Source organism: Lissotriton helveticus, chromosome 7, assembly GCF_964261635.1.
Source record: "Lissotriton helveticus chromosome 7, aLisHel1.1, whole genome shotgun sequence".
NCBI lineage: Eukaryota > Metazoa > Chordata > Amphibia > Caudata > Salamandridae > Lissotriton > Lissotriton helveticus.
In genome coordinates, this window is record NC_136068.1 from 1791728181 (window position 1) to 1791748246 (window position 20066).

Here is a 20066-nt window from a genome sequence, read left to right on the forward strand (position 1 = left end):
TCTACTATTCTAACTCCAGGAAGGTGCAGCAGTAGGGAAAGTGTAGGATAGTGTAGAGATATAATTTTATATTCTTACTCCAGGAAGGTGTTGCAGTAGGGTAAGTGATGGATAGTGTAGGAGTATAATTTACTATTCTAACTCCAGGAAGGTGCAGCAGTAGGGAAAGTGATGGATAGTGTAGGGGTTTAATTTACTATTCTAACTCCAGGAAGGTGCAGCAGTAGGGAAAGTGATGGATAGTGTACGGGTTTGATTTACTATTCTAACTCCAGGAAGGTACAGCAATAAGGAAAGTGATGAATAGTGTAGGGGTATAATTTACTATTCTAACTCCATGAAGGTTTTACAGTAGGGTAAGTGTTGGATAGTGTAGGAGTATAATTTACTATTCTAACTCCAGGAAGGTGCAGCAGTAGGGAAATTAATGGATAGTGTAGGGGTTCGATTTACTATTCTAACTCCAGGAAGGTGCAGCAGTAGGGAAAGTGATGGATAGTGTACGGGTTTGATTTACTATTCTAACTCCAGAAAGGTACAGCAATAAGTAAAGTGATGGATAGTGTAGGGGTATAATTTACTATTCTAACTCCAGGAAGGTTTTGCAGTAGGGTAAGTGATGGATAGTGTAGGAGTATAATTTACTATTCTAACTCCAGGAAGGTGCAGCAGTAGGGAAAGTGATGGATAGTGTAGGGGTTCTATTTACTATTCTAAGTCCAGGAAGGTGCAGCACAAAGGAAAGTGTAGGATAGTGTAGGGGTATAATTTACTATTCTAACTCCAGGAAGGTGCAGCAGTAAGGAAAATGATGGATAGTGTAGGGGTATAATTTACTATTCTTACTCCAGGAAGGTGTTGCATAAGGGTAAGTGATGGATAGTGTAGGGGTACGATTTACTATTCTAACTCCAGGAAGGTGCAGCAGTAGGGAAAGTGATGGATAGTGTAGGGGTTTGATTTACTATTCTAACTTCAGGAAGGTACAGCAATAAGGAAAGTGATGGATAGTGTAGGGGTATAATTTACTATTCTAACTCCAGGAAGGTGTTGCAGTAGGGTAAGTGATGGCTAGTGTAGGAGTATAATTTACTATTCTAACTCCAGGAAGGTGCAGCAGTAGGGAAAGTGATGGATAGTGTAGGGGTGTAATTTACTATTCTAACTCCAGGAAGGTGCAGCAGTAGGGAAAGTGATGGATAGTGTATTAACTATTCCAAGTCCAGGAAGGTGCAGCACAAAGAAAAGTGTAGGATAGTGTAGGGGGAATAATATACTATTCTAACTCCAGGAAGGTGCAGCAGTAGGGAAAGTGATGGATAGACTATGGGTTTAATTTACTATTCTAACTCCAGGAAGGTGCAGCAGTAGGGAAAGTGATGGATAGTGTAGGGGTTCGATTTACTATTCTAACTCCAGGAAGGTGCAGCAGTAGGGAAAGTGATGGATAGTGTACGGGTTTGATTTACTATTCTAACTCCAGAAAGGTACAGCAATAAGGAAAGTGATGGATAGTGTAGGGGTATAATTTACTATTATCACTCCAGGAAGGTTTTGCAGTAGGGTAAGTGTTGGATAGTATAGGAGTATAATTTACTATTCTAACTCCAGGAAGGTGCAGCAGTAGGGAAAGTGATGGATAGTGTAGGGGTTCTATTTACTATTCTAAGTCCAAGAAGGTGCAGCACAAAGGAAAGTGTAGGATAGTGTAGGGGTATAATATACTATTCTAACTCAAGGAAGGTGCAGCAGTAGGGAAAGTGATGGATAGTGTAGGGGTTCAATTTACTACTCTAACTCCAGGAAGGTGCAGCAGTAGGTAAAGTGATGGATAGTGTAGGGATATAATTTACTATTCTAACTCCAGAAAGGTGTAGCAGTAGGGAAAGTGTAGGATAGTGTAGAGATATAATTCAATATTCTAAGTCCAGGAAGGTGCAGCAGTAGGGAAAGTGATGGATAGTGTAGGGGTATAATTTACTATTCGAACCCCAGGAAGGTGCAGCAGTAAGGAAAGTGATGGATAGTGTAGGGGTATAATTTACTATTCTAACTCCAGAAAGGTGTAGCAGTAGGGAAAGTGTAGGATAGTGTAGAGATATAATTCAATATTCTAAGTCCAGGAAGGTGCAGCAGTAGGGAAAGTGATGGATAGTGTAGGGGTATAATTTACTATTCGAACCCCAGGAAGGTGCAGCAGTAAGGAAAGTGATGGATAGTGTAGGGGTATAATTTACTATTCTAACTCCGGGAAGGTGTTGCAGAAGGGTAAGTGATGGATAGTGTGGGGTTATAAATTACTATTTTAACTCCTGGAAGGTGCACCAGTAGGGAAAGTGATGGATAGTGTAGGGGTTCTATTTACTATTCTAAGTCCAGGAAGGTGCAGCACAAAGGAAAGTGTAGGATAGTGTAGGGGTATAATATACTATTCTAACTCCAGGAAGGTGCAGCAGTAGGGAAAGTGATGGATAGTGTAGGGGTTCAATTTACTATTCTAACTCCAGGAAGGTGCAGCAGTAGGGAAAGTGATGGATAGTGTAAGGGTTTAATTTACTATTCTAACTCCAGGAAGGTGCAGCAATAAGGAACGTGATGGATAGTGTAGGGCTATAATTTATTATTCTAACTCCAGGAAGGTGCAGCAGTAGGGAAAGTGATGGATAGTGTAGGGGTTCTATTTACTATTCTAAGTCCAGGAAGGTGCAGCACAAAGGAAAGTGTAGGATAGTGTAGGGGTATAATATACTATTCTAACTCCAGGAAGGTGCAGCAGTAGGGAAAGTGATGGATATTGTAGGGGTTCAATTTACTAGTCTAACTCCAGGAAGGTGCAGCAGTAGGGAAAGTGATGGATAGTGTAAGTGTTTAATTTACTATTCTAACTCCAGGAACGTGCAGCAATAGGGAAAGTGATGGATAGTGTAGGGGTATAATTTACTATTCTAACTCAAGGAAGGTGCAGCAGTAGGGAATGTGATGGATAGTGTAGGGGTTCAATTTACTACTCTAACTCCAGGAAGGTGCAGCAGTAGGGAAAGTGATGGATAGTGTAGGGATATAATTTACTATTCTAACTCCAGGAAGGTGCAGCAGTAGGGAAAGTGTAGGATAGTGTAGAGATATAATTTAATATTCTAAGTCCAGGAAGGTGCAGCAGTAGGGAAAGTGATGGATAGTGTAGGGGTATAATTTACTATTCTAACTCCAGGAAGGTGTTGCAGAAGGGTAAGTGATGGATAGTGTAGGGGTATACATTACTATTCTAACTCCAGGAACGTGCAGCAGTAGGGAAAGTGATGGATAATATAGGGGTTCAATTTACTATTCTAACTCCAGGAAGGTGCAGCAGTAGGGAAAGTGACGGATAGTGTAGGGGTATAATTTACTATTCTAACTCCAGGAAGGTTTTGCAGTAGGGTAAGTGATGGATAGTGTAGGAGTATAATTTACTATTCTAACTCCAGGAAGGTGCAGCAGTAGGGAAAGTGATGGATAGTGTAGGGGTTCGATTTACTATTCTAACTCCAGGAAGGTGCAGCAGTAGGGAAAGTGATGGATAGTGTTAGGGTTTCATTTACTATTCTAACTCCAGGAAGGTGCAGCAATAGGGAAAGTGATGGATAGTGTAGGGGTATAATTTACTATTCTAACTCAAGGAAGGTGCAGCAGTAGGGAAAGTGATGGATAGTGTAGGGGTTCAATTTACTACTCTAACTCCAGGAAGGTGCAGCAGTAGGGAAAGTGATGGATAGTGTAGGAGTATAATTTACTATTCTAACTCCAGGAAGGTGCAGCAGTAGGGAAAGTGAAGGATAGTGTAGGAGTATAATTTACTATTCTAACTCCAGGAAGGTACAGCAGTAGGGAAAGTGATGGATAGTGTAGGGATTTAATTTACTATTCTAACTCCAGGAAGGTGCAGCAGTAGGGAAAGTGAAGGATAGTGTAGGGGTTCGATATACTATTCTAACTCCAGGAAGGTGCAGCAGTAGGGAAAGTGATGGATAGTGTACGGGTTTGATTTACTATTCTAACTCCAGGAAGGTGCAGCAGTAGGAAAGTGATGGATAGTGTAAGGGTTTAATTTACTATTCTAACTCCTGGAAGGTGCAGCAATAAGGAACGTGATGTATAGTGTAGTGCTATAATTTACTATTCTAACTCCAAGAAGGTGAAGCAGTAGGGAAAGTGATGGATAGTTTAGGGGTTCTATTTACTATTCTAAGTCCAGGAAGGTGCAGCACAAAGGAAAGTGTAGGATAGTGTAGGGGTATAATATACTATTCTAACTCCAGGAAGGTGCAGCAGTAGGGAAAGTGATGGATAGTGTAGGGGTTCAATTTACTAGTCTAACTCCAGGAAGGTGCAGCAGTGGGGAAAGTGATGGATAGTGTAAGGGTTTAATTTACTATTCTAACTCCAGGAAGGTGCAGCAATAGGGAAATTGATGGATAGTGTAGGGGTATAATTTACTATTCCAACTCAAGGAAGGGGCAGCAGTAGGGAAAGTGTAGGATAGTGTAGAGATATAATTTAATATTCTAAGTCCAGGAAGGTGCAGCAGTAGGGAAAGTGATGGATAGTGTAGGGGTATAATTTACTATGCGAACTCCAGGAAGGTGCATCAGTAAGGAAAGTGATGGATAGTGTAGGGGTATAATTTACTATTCTAACTCCAGGAAGGTGTTGCAGAAGGGTAAGTGATGGATAGTGTAGGGGTATAAATTAGTATTCTAACTCCAGGAAGGTGCACCAGTAGGGAAAGTGATGGATAGTGTAGGGGTTCTATTTACTATTCTAAGTCGAGGAAGGTGCAGCACAAAGGAAAGTGTAGGATAGTGTAGGGGTATAATATCCTATTCTAACTCCAGGAAGGTGCAGCAGTAGGGAGAGTGATGGATAGTGTAAGGGTTTAATTTACTATTCTAACTCCAGGAAGGTGCAGCAATAAGGAACGTGATGGATAGTGTAGGGCTATAATTTACTATTCTAACTCCAAGAAGGTGCAGCAGTAGAGAAAGTGATGGATAGTGAAAGGGTTTAATTTACTATTCTAACTCCAGGAAGGTGCAGCAATAGGGAAAGTGATGGATAGTGTAGGGGTATAATTTACTATTCTAACTCAAGGAAGGTGCAGCAGTAGGGAAAGTGATGGATAGTGTAGGGATTCAATTTACTGCTCTAACTCCAGGAAGGTGCAGCAGTAGAGAAAGTGATGGATAGTGTAGGGATATAATTTAATATTCTAACTCCAGGAAGGTGCAGCAGTAGGGAAAGTGTAGGATAGTGTAGAGATATAATTTAATATTCTAAGTCCAGGAAGGTGTTGCAGAAGGGTAAGTGATGTGATAGTGTAGGGGTATACATTACTATTCTAACTCCAGGAAGGTGCAGCAGTAGGGAAAGTGATGGATAATATAGGGGTTCAATTTACTATTCTAACTCCAGGAAGGTGCAGCAGTAGGGAAAGTGACGGATAGTGTAGGGGTATAATTTACTATTCTAACTCCAGGAAGGTTATGCAGTAGGGTAAGTGATGGATAGTGTAGGGGTATACATTACTATTCTAACTCCAGGAACGTGCAGCAGTAGGGAAAGTGATGGATAATATAAGGGTTCAATTTACTATTCTAACTCCAGGAAGGTGCAGCAGTAGGGAAAGTGACGGATAGTGTAGGGGTATAATTTACTATTCTAACTCCAGGAAGGTTTTGCAGTAGGGTAAGTGATGGATAGTGTAGGAGTATAATTTACTATTCTAACTCCAGGAAGGTGCAGCAGTAGGGAAAGTGATGGATAGTGTAGGGGTTCGATTTACTATTCTAACTCCAGGAAGGTGCAGCAGTAGGGAAAGTGATGGATAGTGTTAGGGTTTCATTTACTATTCTAACTCCAGGAAGGTGCAGCAATAGGGAAAGTGATGGATAGTGTAGGGGTATAATTTACTATTCTAACTCAAGGAAGGTGCAGCAGTAGGGAAAGTGATGGATAGTGTAGGGCTTCAATTTACTACTCTAACTCCAGGAAGGTGCAGCAGTAGGGAAAGTGATGGATAGTGTAGGGGTTCAATTTACTAGTCTAACTCCAGGAAGGTGCAGCAGTAGGGAAAGTGAAGGATAGTGTAAGGGTTTAATTTACTATTCTAACTCCAGGAAGGTGCAGCAATAGGGAAAGTGATGGATAGTGTAGGGGTATAATTTACTATTCTAACTCAAGGAAGGTGCAGCAGTAGGGAAAGTGATGGATAGTGTAGGGGTTCAATTTACTACTCTAACTCCAGGAAGGTGCAGCAGTAGGGAAAGTGATGGATAGTGTAGGGATATAATCTACTATTCTAACTCCAGGAAGGTGCAGCAGTAGGGAAAGTGTAGGATAGTGTAGAGATATAATTTTATATTCTAACTCCAGGAAGGTGTTGCAGTAGGGTAAGTGATGGATAGTGTAGGAGTATAATTTACTATTCTAACTCCAGGAAGGTGCAGCAGTAGGGAAAGTGATGGATAGTGTAGGGGTTTAATTTACTATTCTAACTCCAGGAAGGTGCAGCAGTAGGGAAAGTGATGGATAGTGTACGGGTTTGATTTACTATTCTAACTCCAGGAAGGTACAGCAATAAGGAAAGTGATGGATAGTGTAGGGGTATAATTTACTATTCTAACTCCATGAAGGTTTTGCAGTAGGGTAAGTGTTGGATAGTGTAGGAGTATAATTTACTATTCTAACTCCAGGAAGGTGCAGCAGTAGGGAAAGTAATGGATAGTGTAGGCGTTCGATTTACTATTCTAACTCCAGGAAGGTGCAGCAGTAGGGAAAGTGATGGATAGTGTACAGGTTTGATTTACTATTCTAACTCCAGAAAGGTACAGCAATAAGTAAAGTGATGGATAGTGTAGGGGTATAATTTACTATTCTAACTCCAGGAAGGTTTTGCAGTAGGGTAAGTGATGGATAGTGTAGGAGTATAATTTACTATTCTAACTCCAGGAAGGTGCAGCAGTAGGGAAAGTGATGGATAAAGTAGGGGTTCTATTTACTATTCTAAGTCCAGGAAGGTGCAGCACAAAGGAAAGTGTAGGATAGTGTAGGGGTATAATTTACTATTCTAACTCCAGGAAGGTGCAGCAGTAAGGAAAATGATGGATAGTTTAGGGGTATAATTTACTATTCTTACTCCAGGAAGGTGTTGCATAAGGGTAAGTGATGGATAGTGTAGGGGTACGATTTACTATTCTAACTCCAGGAAGGTGCAGCAGTAGGGAAAGTGATGGATAGTGTAGGGGTTTGATTTACTATTCTAACTCCAGGAAGGTACAGCAATAAGGAAAGTGATGGATAGTGTAGGGGTATAATTTACTATTCTAACTCCAGGAAGGTGTTGCAGTAGGGTAAGTGATGGCTAGTGTAGGAGTATAATTTACTATTCTAACTCCAGGAAGGTGCAGCAGTAGGGAAAGTGATGGATAGTGTAGGGATGTAATTTACTATTCTAACTCCAGGAAGGTGCAGCAGTAGGGAAAGTGATGGATAGTGTATTAACTATTCCAAGTCCAGGAAGGTGCAGCACAAAGAAAAGTGTAGGATAGTGTAGGGGGAATAATATACTATTCTAACTCCAGGAAGGTGCAGCAGTAGGGAAAGTGATGGATAGACTATGGGTTTAATTTACTATTCTAACTCCAGGAAGGTGCAGCAGTAGGGAAAGTGATGGATAGTGTAGGGGTTCGATTTACTATTCTAACTCCAGGAAGGTGCAGCAGTAGGGAAAGTGATGGATAGTGTACGGGTTTGATTTACTATTCTAACTCCAGGAAGGTACAGCAATAAGGAAAGTGATGGACAGTGTAGGGGTATAATTTACTATTCTAACTACAGGAAGGTTTTGCAGTAGGGTAAGTGTTGGATAGTATAGGAGTATAATTTACTATTCTAACTCCAGGAAGGTGCAGCAGTAGGGAAAGTGATGGATAGTGTAGGGGTTCTGTTTACTATTCTAAGTCCAGGAAGGTGCAGCACAAAGGAAAGTGTAGCATAGTTTAGGGGTATAATATACTATTCTAACTCCAGGAAGGTGCAGCAGTAGGAAAAATGATGGATAGTGTAGAGGTTCAATTTGCTATTCTAACTCCAGAAAGGTGCATCAATAAGGAAAGTGATGGATAGTGTGGGGGTATAATTTACTATTCTAACTCAAGGAAGGTGCAGCAGTAGGGAAAGTGATGGATAGTGTAGGGGTTCAATTTACTACTCTAACTCCAGGAAGGTGCAGCAGTAGGTAAAGTGATGGATAGTGTATGGATATAATTTACTATTCTAACTCCAGAAAGGTGTAGCAGTAGGGAAAGTGTAGGATAGTGTAGAGATATAATTCAATATTCTAAGTCCAGGAAGGTGCAGCAGTAGGGAAAGTGATGGATAGTGTAGGGGTATAATTTACTATTCGAACCCCAGGAAGGTGCAGCAGTAAGGAAAGTGATGGATAGTGTAGGGGTATAATTTACTATTCTAACTCCAGAAAGGTGTTGCAGAAGGGTAAGTGATGGATAGTGTAGGGGTATAAATTACTATTTTAACTCCTGGAAGGTGCACCAGTAGGGAAAGTGATGGATAGTGTAGGGGTTCTATTTACTATTCTAAGTCCAGGAAGGTGCAGCACAAAGGAAAGTGTAGGATAGTGTAGGGGTATAATATACAATTCTAACTCCAGGAAGGTGCAGCAGTAGGGAAAGTGATGGATACTGTAGGGGTTCAATTTACTATTCTAACTCCAGGAAGGTGCAGCAGTAGGGAAAGTGATGGATAGTGTAAGGGTTTAATTTACTATTCTAACTCCAGGAAGGTGCAGCAATAAGGTACGTGATGGATAGTGTAGGGCTATAATTTAATATTCTAACTCCAGGAAGGTGCAGCAGTAGGGAAAGTGATGGATAGTGTAGGGGTTCTATTTACTATTCTAAGTCCAGGAAGGTGCAGCACAAAGGAAAGTGTAGGATAGTGTAGGGGTATAATATACTATTCTAACTCCAGGAAGGTGCAGCAGTAGGGAAAGTGATGGATATTGTAGGGGTTCAATTTACTAGTCTAACTCCAGGAAGGTGCAGCAGTAGGGAAAGTGATGGATAGTGTAAGGGTTTAATTTACTATTCTAACTCCAGGAAGGAGCAGCAATAGGGAAAGTGATGGATAGTGTAGGGGTATAATTTACTATTCTAACTTAGGGAAGGTGCAGCAGTAGGGAAAGTGATGGATAGTGTAGGGGTTCAATTTACTACTCTAACTGCAGGAAGGTGCAGCAGTAGGGAAAGTGATGGATAGTGTAGGGGTATAATTTACTATTCTAACTCCAGGAAGGTGCAGCAGTAGGGAAAGTGTAGGATAGTGTAGAGATATAATGTAATATTCTAAGTCCAGGAAGGTGCAGCAGCAGGGAAAGTGATGGATAGTGTAGGGGTATAATTTACTATTCTAACTCAAGGAAGGTGTTGCAGATGGGTAAGTGATGGATAGTGTAGGGGTATAAATTACTATTCTAACTCCAGGAAGGTGCAGCAGTAGGGAAAGTGATGGATAATATAGGGGTTCTTTTTACTATTCTAAGTCCAGGAAGGTGCAGCACAAAGGAAAGTGTAGGATAGTGTAGGGGGTTCAATTTACTATTCTAACTCCAGGAAGGTGCAGCAGTAGGGAAATTGATGGATAGTGTAGGGGTTCGATTTACTATTCTAACTCCAGGAAGGTGCAGCAGTACGGAAAGTGATGGATAGTGTACGAGTTTGATTTACTATTATAACTCCAGGAAGGTACAGCAATAAGGAAAGTGATGGATAGTGTAGGGGTATAATGTACTATTCTAACTCCAGGAAGGTTTTGCAGTAGGGTAAGTGATGGATAGTGTAGGAGTATAATTTACTATTCTAACTCCAGGAAGGTGAAGCAGTAGGGAAAGTGATGGATAGTATATGGGTTCTATTTACTATTCTAAGTCCAGGAAGGTGCAGCACAAAGGAAAGTGTAGGATAGTGTAGGGGGTATAATATACTATTCTAACTCCAGGAAAAGGTGCAGCAGTAGGGAAAATGATGGATAGTGTAGGGGTTCAATTTACTATTCTAACTCCAGAAAGGTGCATCAATAAGGGAAGTGATGGATAGTGTGGGGCTATAATTTATTATTCTAACTCAAGGAAGGTGCAGCAGTAGGGAAAGTGATGGATAGTGTAGGGGTTCAATTTACTACTCTAACTCCAGGAAGATGCAGCAGTAGGGAAAGTGATGGATAGTGTAGGGATATAATTTACTATTCTAACTCTAGGAAGGTGCAGCAGTAGGGAAAGTGTAGGATAGTGTAGAGATATAATTTAATATTCTAAGTCCAGGAGGGTGCAGCAGTAGGGTAAGTGATGGATAGTGTAGGGGTATAATTTACTATTCTAACTCCAGGAAGGTGCAGCAGTAAGGAAAGTGATGGATAGTGTAGGGGTATAATTTACTATTCTAACTCCAGGAAGGTGTTGCATAAGGGTAAGTGATGGATAGTGTAGGGGTATGATTTACTATTCTAACTCCAGGAAGGTGCAGCAGTAGGGAAAGTGATGGATAGTGTAGGGGTTTGATTTACTATTCTAACTCCAGGAAGGTACAGCAATAAGAAAGTGATGGATAGTGTAGGGGTATAATTTACTATTCTAACTCCAGGAAGGTGTTGCAGTAGGGTAAGTGATGGATAGTGTAGGAGTATAATTTACTATTCTAACTCCAGGAAGGTGCAGCAGTATTGTATTGTATTGTAGGTGTTCTTGTAGAGCGCGAACCTGTCACCCAAAGGGCATCCTGGCGCTTGAACTTCGGTCAACAACACTTTTCACTGCTCAGACATTTCTAGGAAAGAGGTGCGTTTTTAAGGCTTTCCTGAACGAGAAGTAATCCCTGTGGCTTCTCAAGGAGAGTGGCAGGGAGTTCCAGAGTTTGGCCGCTGCAACACTAAATGAGCGGCCACCCATCCTGACTCTCTGAAACCTCGGGACCACAAGCAGTTGTGCCGAAGAAGAGCGGAGGGGCCGCGAGGCAGAGTACCAGGCAATTCTGCAAGAGCACTGGACCCTGTCGATGTACCGCTTTAAACACCAGGCACGCCGCCTTATACAATACACGCAGGTGCACCGGTAGCCAGTATAAATCTCTTAAAGCTAGAGTAGAAGAGCTAAAATTAGGGCGAGAAAGAGCCAGCTTGGCGGCCATATTCTGCACCCATTGTAACTTCCCCAGCAGATATTTTGGGGCCTCCAGAAGTAGCGCATTACAATAGTCTAAATGACTTAGTATGGTCCGGCGGACTACTTCCGGCCTGGCCTGAGCGGGGAGGAGGGGCAGGACTTTACGCAGCATGCGTAACAGCATCATGCACGTAGAGATGGTCTTATTGACGTGCATGTCAAGCTGTAAATTTGGGCCGAAGATCACCCCCAAGTTACGAGCTGACTCCGCAGCCAACACTGGCTCGGGAAAAGTTACCGGCCAAAAGTTCTCTGGGAGTACCCGCGGGATCCGGTCCATGGAGCAGTGGAGCACCTCCGTCTTTGTGCTGTTAAATTGTAGGGAATTGGCCCGCAGCCAATCCGCCGTGGCTGCCATACAGCAGTGGAATGTCTCCAACGGGACCGCGTTGTTTCCTTCCAGAGAAAAGACCAGCTGGGTGTCGTCAGTGTAATTAAAAGCAGAGACACCAAAAGATTTTATAAGCTGGACCAGAGGGCGGAGGTACAAATTAAAGAGTTTAGGGCTGATGGCCGAGCCCTGTGGGACCCCCTGCCCTACTTTCCATGGCTCTGATCGAAATGGAGGTAGCGAGACCAACTGCTGCCTGCTACTGAGATAGGATACCAGCCAGTCTCTTCCTCCCTCTGTGACCCCGCACTCCTCAAGCCTCCTGATGAGGGTCCGATGGCAAACCGTGCCGAACGCGGCCGACATGTCGAGCAGCACTAAGAAGGCTGCCCGACCACTGTCGACACGCGAACAGAGATTGTCCAATACGGTTACCAGTGCGGATTCCGTCCCGTGCACAGGACGGAAGCCAAACTGTGACTCATCGAACCATCCGATTTCCTCCAGGAAGCCTGAGAGTGAACGGGTCACCCATTTTTCCACGATCTTAATAGGAAAAGGGAGCAAGGAGATTGGTCTATAGTTGGAAAGACAGGCAGGATCCAGCGTTGGTTTCTTGAGCAGAGGAGACACCACTGCTAGATTCCAGCACTCGGGAACAATAGCCAAATCCAAGGACTGGAGGCAGATGGAATACGAAGGCTGGAAAAGTTCCGCCTGAAATGCCTTCCAGAATTTGGGAGGCAGTGGATCGAGCAGAGAACCCGATGACACCGTATGTGCCATGCTGCAAATTTCCTCAAAGGAGGGACTCGGAAAAAACCTTAGTTGGGGTCGACTGGAAGAAATGTCCGGAGCTCCCAAACTAAGAACTGGGTCACTCGGCTGGGGTCGACTGGTTGACCCGTCCGGAGCTCCCAGACCGGGGCCAGGGAGAACCGGCCGGGGTCGACTGGACGGGCTAACCGGAGCTCCCAAGCCGAGAGCGCCCAAGCTAAGAGCTGGATCACTCGGCTGGGGTCGACTGGGCGACCCGTCCGGAGCTCCCAAGCCAGGGCCAGAGACAACCGGCCGGGGTCGAATGGACGGGCTAATCGGAGCTCCCAAGCCGAGGGCAGGAGGCAAAGAGTTTTTTAAGCCATCTAAGATCTTAGCAGTCTTTTCCTCAAAAGCACCCGCCAGGGAGTCACACAGGGCCTGCGACGCAACGACCGTGTTGGCCACGCACACGGGATGGGACAAGTCCCTGACGATTTTGAACAGGGCTTGAGACTTATTAGGCGCCTGGTTCAAAGTGGTTTCCAGAAAAGCCGCTTTAGCCAACTTAATCTGTGCCTTATAGCCCTGCAGTGCCAGCCTGAACGAGGCCCTTGCTGAGGTCGATTACTGCTTCCTCCAAGCTCTCTCAGCGCGTTTGCAGCTCAACTTCAGCTGCCGCAGCTCCTCCGTATACCAGGGGCAAGCCCGGTTCAGTCTACCTCGAGACTTACGAAGGGGCGCAACTTGTCTAGCGTGTTAGTAATAGACTGGCACAACGTAAGATAGCTTTCCTCCACCGAGTTGCTCAGGCAGAAGTAATCTGGTATTAGAGAAGGCAACGAAGGTGAGCTTAGTAGCCGGGACCAAGGTCTGCCCAGTTTAGCCTGTCCGACACCAGCTTCCCCCGAGAGATGGACCCCTATGCAGAGGGAGAAAGCAACCAGTGAGTGGTCGGTCCAGTATTGACATAGGATGTCATTGACCACTACTAATTGTGCGTCAGCGAAGACCAGATCCAAGGCATGACCCCCCCTGTGAGTCGCTGATCGGACCAATTGCTGCAGCTGAATGTTGCCGAGAGCTTGGCAGAGTGTCGTAAATGCACCATCCAGCGGACCACCCTGACATAAGTTGAAGTCCCCTAGGACCAGCAGCTTGGAGTGGGTATTAGAGAGGTCATATATCAGGTCGATGAAATCTGATAGGGAAGATACAGAGCCCGGCGGGTGATAGCACAACACGCCTGTAAGCAGTGTTCTCTCAAGATCTTTAAAAGAGAACCCCATCAGCTCAAAGCCCGAAACCTCCCTAATTTTAAGTTGGAGGAGACCCAGCGTTTCTCTATTAAATGACACCAATTTCACCGCCTCTGTTCTTCAGCCGAGGAGTGTGGATGATTTTGAAGCCTAGGGGGCAGGCCAGGCCCAATTCGACCAGGCAGTCCTCCCGAGTCCAAGTTTCAGTTAAAAACAAAACCTCCAGCCCCGAGGACTCAATAAGGAAGGCAATCTCTGTGTGGTGCTTGCAAAGCGACCGAACGTTAAGCAGTCCGCAAGACAGAGAGCGAGGCAGAGGTAAAGCAGTGGCCTTCTGAGTCGAGGATGCCTGGCTCGGTCTCAGTTCTAACAGGGCAGCCCGAGAATAAACTAAGCGGGGAGAGTGCGGAAGACCAGAGGAAGCGGCCCGGTACGCGCCCGTTACGCAAACGGGTGCAAACGGGCTTACCTCTGGCGCACCTCCGGCGCGCCTACGTCGTGCCCGCTGCGCGCTTGGTCAGCCATTCTTTTATGGTATTAGACCGAGCGGAAGTCCGCCTCCTGCGTCCCTTGCCCTTAGCAAGATGGCGCCCGAAGTGCTCCCAGCCTTCACCCCCACCCAAGATGGCGGTCGGACCCGCTAATCTATCTGTATCCCGCCGAATGCGGGTGGAAACCAATTAGGGTGCGAGTAAGCCTGTCCAATTCCCCGGCCTACGGAGCCGACACCTAGGTAAGCAGCGCAAATTTAGCAAGCTCTAGCAGCTCTGTGGCACGATGACCAGCAGCGCGAATATGTTTTTTAAAATAAGCACAATTAAAATATAACAGCAGCAAAGAGCACGCAGGCCAAAAGTTCTAACCTGTCTGCGCCCTCGGTGGCTTAAATAAGCTCACCAAGTGCGGAAGTCCGCCTCCTGCGTCCCTTGCCCTTAGCAAGATGGCGCCCGAAGTGCTCCCAGCCTTCACCCCCACCCAAAATGGCGGTCGGACCAGCTAATCTATCTGTATCCCGCCGAATGCGGGTGGAAACCAATTAGGGTGCGAGTAAGCCTGTCCAATTCCCCGGCCTACGGAGCCAACACCTAGGTAAGCAGCGCGAATTTAGCGAGCTCTAGCAGCTCTGTGGCGCGATGACCAGCAGCGCGAATAAGTTTTTTAAAATAAGCACAATTAAAATATAACAGCAGCAAAGAGCGCGCAGGCCAAAAGTTCTAACCTGTCTGCGCCCTCGGAGGCTTAAATAAGCTCACCAAGTGTGGAAGTCCGCCTCCTGCGTCCCTTGCCCTTAGCAAGATGGCGCCTGAAGTGCTCCCAGCCTTCACCCCCACCCAAGATGGCGGTCGGACCCGCTAATCTATCTGTATCCCGCCGAATGCGGGTGGAAACCAATTAGGGTGCGAGTAAGCCTGTCCAATTCCCCGGCCTACGGAGCCGACACCTAGGTAAGCAGCGCGAATTTAGCGAGCTCTAGCAGCTCTGTGGCGCGATGACCAGCAGCGCGAATAAGTTTTTTAAAATAAGCACAATTAAAATATAACAGCAGCAAAGAGCGCGCAGGCCAAAAGTTCTAACCTGTCTGCGCCCTCGGTGGCTTAAATAAGCTCACCAAGTGCGGAAGTCCACCTCCTGCGTCCCTTGCCCTTAGCAAGATGGCGCCTGAAGTGCTCCCAGCCTTCACCCCCACCCAAGATGGCGGTCGGACCCGCTAATCTATCTGTATCCCGCCGAATGCGGGTGGAAACCAATTAGGGTGCGAGTAAGCCTGTCCAATTCCCTGGCCTACGGAGCCGACACCTAGGTAAGCAGCGTGAATTTAGCGAGCTCTAGCAGCTCTGTGGCGCGATGACCAGCAGCGCGAATAAGTTTTTTTAAATAAGCACAATTAAAATATAACAGCAGCAAAGAGCGCGCAGGCCAAAAGTTCTAACCTGTCTGCGTCCTCGGTGGCTTAAATAAGCTCACCAAGTGCGGAAGTCCGCCTCCTGCTTCCCTTGCCCTTAGCAAGATGGCGCCCGAAGTGCTTCCAGCCTTCACCCCCACCCAAGATGGCGGTCGGACCCGCTAATCTATCTGTATCCCGCCGAATGCGGGTGGAAACCAATTAGGGTGCGAGTAAGCCTGTCCAATTCCCCGGCCTACGGAGCCGACACCTAGGTAAGCAGCGCGAATTTAGGGAGCTCTAGCAGCAGTCTGTTTTTTAAAATAAGCACAATTTAAAATATAACAGCAGCAAAGAGCGCGCAGGCTAAAAGTTCTAGTAGGGAAAGTGACGGATAGTGTAGGGGTTTAATTTACTATTCTAACTCCAGGAAGGTGCAGCAGTAGGGAAAGTGATGGATAGTGTAGGGGTTCTATTTACTATTCCAAGTCCAGGAAGGTGCAGCACAAAGAAAAGTGTAGGATAGTGTAGGGGGTATAATATACTATTCTAACTCCAGGAAGGTGCAGCAGTAGGGAAAGTGATGGATAGACTATGGGTTTAATTTACTATTTTAACTCCAGGAATGTGCAGCAGTAGGGAAAGTGATGGATAGTGTAGGGGTTTGATTTACTATTCTAACTCCAGGAAGGTGCAGCAGTAGGGAAAGTGATGGACCGTGTAGGGGTTTGATTTACTATTCTAACTCCAGGAAGGTACAGCAATAAGGAAAGTGATGGATAGTGTAGGGGTATACTTTACTATTCTAACTCCAGGAATTGTGTTGCAGTAGGGTAAGTGATGGATAGTGTAGGAGTATAATTTACTATTCTAACTCCAGGAAGGTGCAACAGTAGGGAAAGTGATGGATAGTGTAGGGGTTTAATTTACTCTTCTAACTCTAGGAAGGTGCAGCAGTAGGGAAAGTGATGGATAGTATAGGGATTCTATTTACTATTCTAAGTCCAGGAAGGTGCAGCACAAAGGAAAGTGTAGGATAGTGTAGGGATATAATATACTATTCTAACTCCAGGAAGGAGCAGCAGTAGGGAAAGTGATGGATAGTGTAGGGGTTCAATTTACTATTCTAATTCCAGGAAGGTACAGCAGTAGGGAAAGTGATGGATAGTTTAGGGATATAATTTACTATTCTAACTCCAGGAAGGTGCAGCAGTAGGGAAAGTGATGGATAGTGTAGGGGTTCTATTTACTATTCTAAGTCCAGGAAGGCGCAGCACAAAGGAAAGTGTAGGATAGTGTAGTGGTATAATTTCCTATTCTAACTCCACGAAGGTGCAGCAGTAGGGAAAGTGATGGATAGTGTAGTGGTTCAATTTACTATTCTAACTCCAGGAAGGTGCAGCAGTAGGGAAAGTGATGGATAGTGTAGGGATATAATTTACTATTTTAACTCCAGGAAGGTGCAGCAGTAGGGAATGTGATGGATAGTGTAGTGGTTCAATTTACTATTCTAACTCCAGGAAGGTGCAGCAGTAGGGAAAGTGATGGATAGTGTAGGGATATAATTTACTATTTTAACTCCAGGAAGGTGCAGCAATAGGGAAAGTGATGGATAGTGTGGCGGTTCTATTTACTATTCTAAGTCCAGGAAGGTGCAGCACAAAGGAAAGTGTAGGATAGTGTAGGGGTATAATTTACTATTCTAACAGGAAGGTGCAGCAGTAGGGAAAGTGATTGATAGTGTAGGGGTTCAATTTACTATTCTAACTCCAGGAAGGTGCAGCAGTAGGGAAAGTTATGGATAGTGTAGGGATATAATATACTATTCTAACTCCAGGAAGGTGCAGCAGTAGGGAAAGTGATGGATATTGTAGGGGTTTAATTTACTAGTCTAACTCCAGGAAGGTGCAGCAGTAGGGAAAGTGATGGATAGTGTAAGGGTTTAATTTACTATTCTAACTCCAGGAAGGTGCAGCAATAGGGAAAGTGATGGATAGTGTAGGGGTATAATTTACTATTCTAACTCAAGGAAGGTGCAGCAGTAGGGAAAGTGTAGGATAGTGTAGAGATATAATTTAATATTCTAAGTCCAGGAAGGTGCAGCAGTAGGGAAAGTGATGGATAGTGTAGGGGTACAATTTACTATTCTAACTCCAGGAAGGTGTTGCAGAAGGGTAAGTGATGGATAGTGTAGGGGTATAAATTACTATTCTAACTCCAAGAAGGTGCAGCAGTAGGGAAAGTGATGGATAATATAGGGGTTCTTTTTACTATTCTAAGTCCAGGAAGGTGCAGCACAAAGAAAAGTGTAGGATAGTGTAGGGGGTTCAATTCAATTCAATTCATAAGGCTTTATTCGGAGCATAAAAGAATGTCCATAAAAGCATACATAACAATTAAAAACAAGTCACAATAACAATACAGTTTGCATAATTCATTAACAGTCATTAATTAAAGACAGAACATAATATACAAGCAGGGGCAGAATAAATATCATGCTTTTCCTAATGCTGATAGCTTTAATCATAAAAGTAGAAATAAAAAAACAAACGTCAGGATGGTGCAGGTTAAAAAGCAATTTCATCGAATCCTGGATTGTCCTAACACCAAACTTGACGAAGATGGGTTTTAAAAAAGTTTTACGATAATTCCCATACAATTGACACAACAGAAGAAAGTGCGTGGTGCTTTGTGCAGAAATATTATCACATAAGCACGGACTTGTTCATGGAGGGGAAGGCGACTAAGTTATGCGCAATCCCCATCCTTAACCTACGCAATACATATTGATGGGATGCTCTGGTCACTAGTGTCAGGTATTGCTGATAGCCCTCTACTGCATTCATACTACTGTAGGAAACACAGGTGGACAACTTCCCCTCCTCCCTGAACCTCCTCTCTGCTTTACAACTCAGAAGGATGTTCTTCATTTCAGACTTAGAAAAGACCGCTGCGGCATATCGGTCATTAAAAACGTCAAGACCATAAAATTCCTGGAAATTTTCGATAACAAATTTAATCCAAGGGATCTTTAGATGGTAATCCATATTGAGGCAATCGTTGATAATAGCCCTGGTTAATGATGTCTCCTCTTTTACCCATACAGAGCGCCACAGCAAGAGAGGTCGCAAAAGAATCAAATCACTTAGATATTGGATGCCGAGTTCTCTGTGTACTAAATCATAAGAGACAGATTTAGGCAGACACAATAATCTTTTTAAAAAGGCATTCTCCTCTACCTGAAGACTCCCTGCTGGGGCCTGACCCCAAACACCAGCACCATAAAGAGCAACGGAAAGACATCTGGACTGGAAGATCTTAAGCATGTCTTTGATCCATTTACTCCCAATTTTGGTAGCAAAAGTGAATACCCCAGCTGCACTCCTCAGCATCTTGGTCTTAACGTTCTTATGTTCGCTGACCCAGCTACAATTTTTGGAGAAGGTAATCCCAAGGTAGCAAAAATTATCCACTTTTTGAACCTTTTGACCCTCAATATGATAAGATTGGGGCTTATTTGGGCCTGGTCCACACTCCATACCATAGGTTTTGCTTTTATTAATCACACGTTTTCTATCCTTGATAAATTGTGAGAACTTATTCATCAAGCGTTGAAGGCCAATGGGGGTCCTTGCCAGCAGTACGGCATCGTCCGCATAGAGTAATACAGGGACGTTAAAATCATTAACTCTCGGGACTTCTGCTGCCACTGTCTGTAAAACCGAGTCCACCTCGTTTATGAAGAGGGTAAAAAGCAAGGGGGCCAAAACACACCCCTGCCTTATACCTCTTCTGATATTAAATTTGGTGGAGCACTCCCCATTTTTTCCATATCTAACACTGGTACGTAATTTAGCATAGAGGCGGGCCAAAAAGAAGATGATACCCTCTGGTGCCCCCAATTCTATCAGTTTTGCCCAGAGCGTAGCGTGGTCCACCATGTCAAAAGCACTACTTAAATCTGCGAAACAAAGATAGATAGTGCCCTTCTTTGCCTGAGTGTATTTTCCAATTAATAATTCGAGATTCAAGCACTGCTCAATTGTTCCACGCCCTTTCCCGAATCCAAACTGACATTTAGCTAGGATCCCGTTGGTTTCAGCCCATTCTTCCAATCTCACCAGAAGTACCCGGCTCATAATTTTCACCGACGAGTCCAACAAAGAGATTGGGCGATAATTTTTTACGTCCCCTCGGTCACCTTTCTTAAATATGGTGATGATAATTGATTCCTCCCAGGTGGCTGGTACCCCATGGCTTACGGCTGCATTCAAAATTTTAACCAGCACTGGGCCCCAAACCTCCGGGGCTGTCTTATATACATCGATGGGGACTCCATCGGGGCCCTGAGCCTTTCCCCCTTTACTTGCCCTGATACTGTCCAGTACCTCTGTGATGGTGATGTCCAGTGGGACAATGGCCCACCGGTCCAGACAAATACCCGGTATCCTGTTAGAGTCGAAGATTTTAGAAAAGTGGTCAATCCAAGATTCCATACCAATCATTGAAATTAATTCAGGAACCTTGTCATCTTTGAGAAATGGGGAATTAACAGTAGCCCAAAAT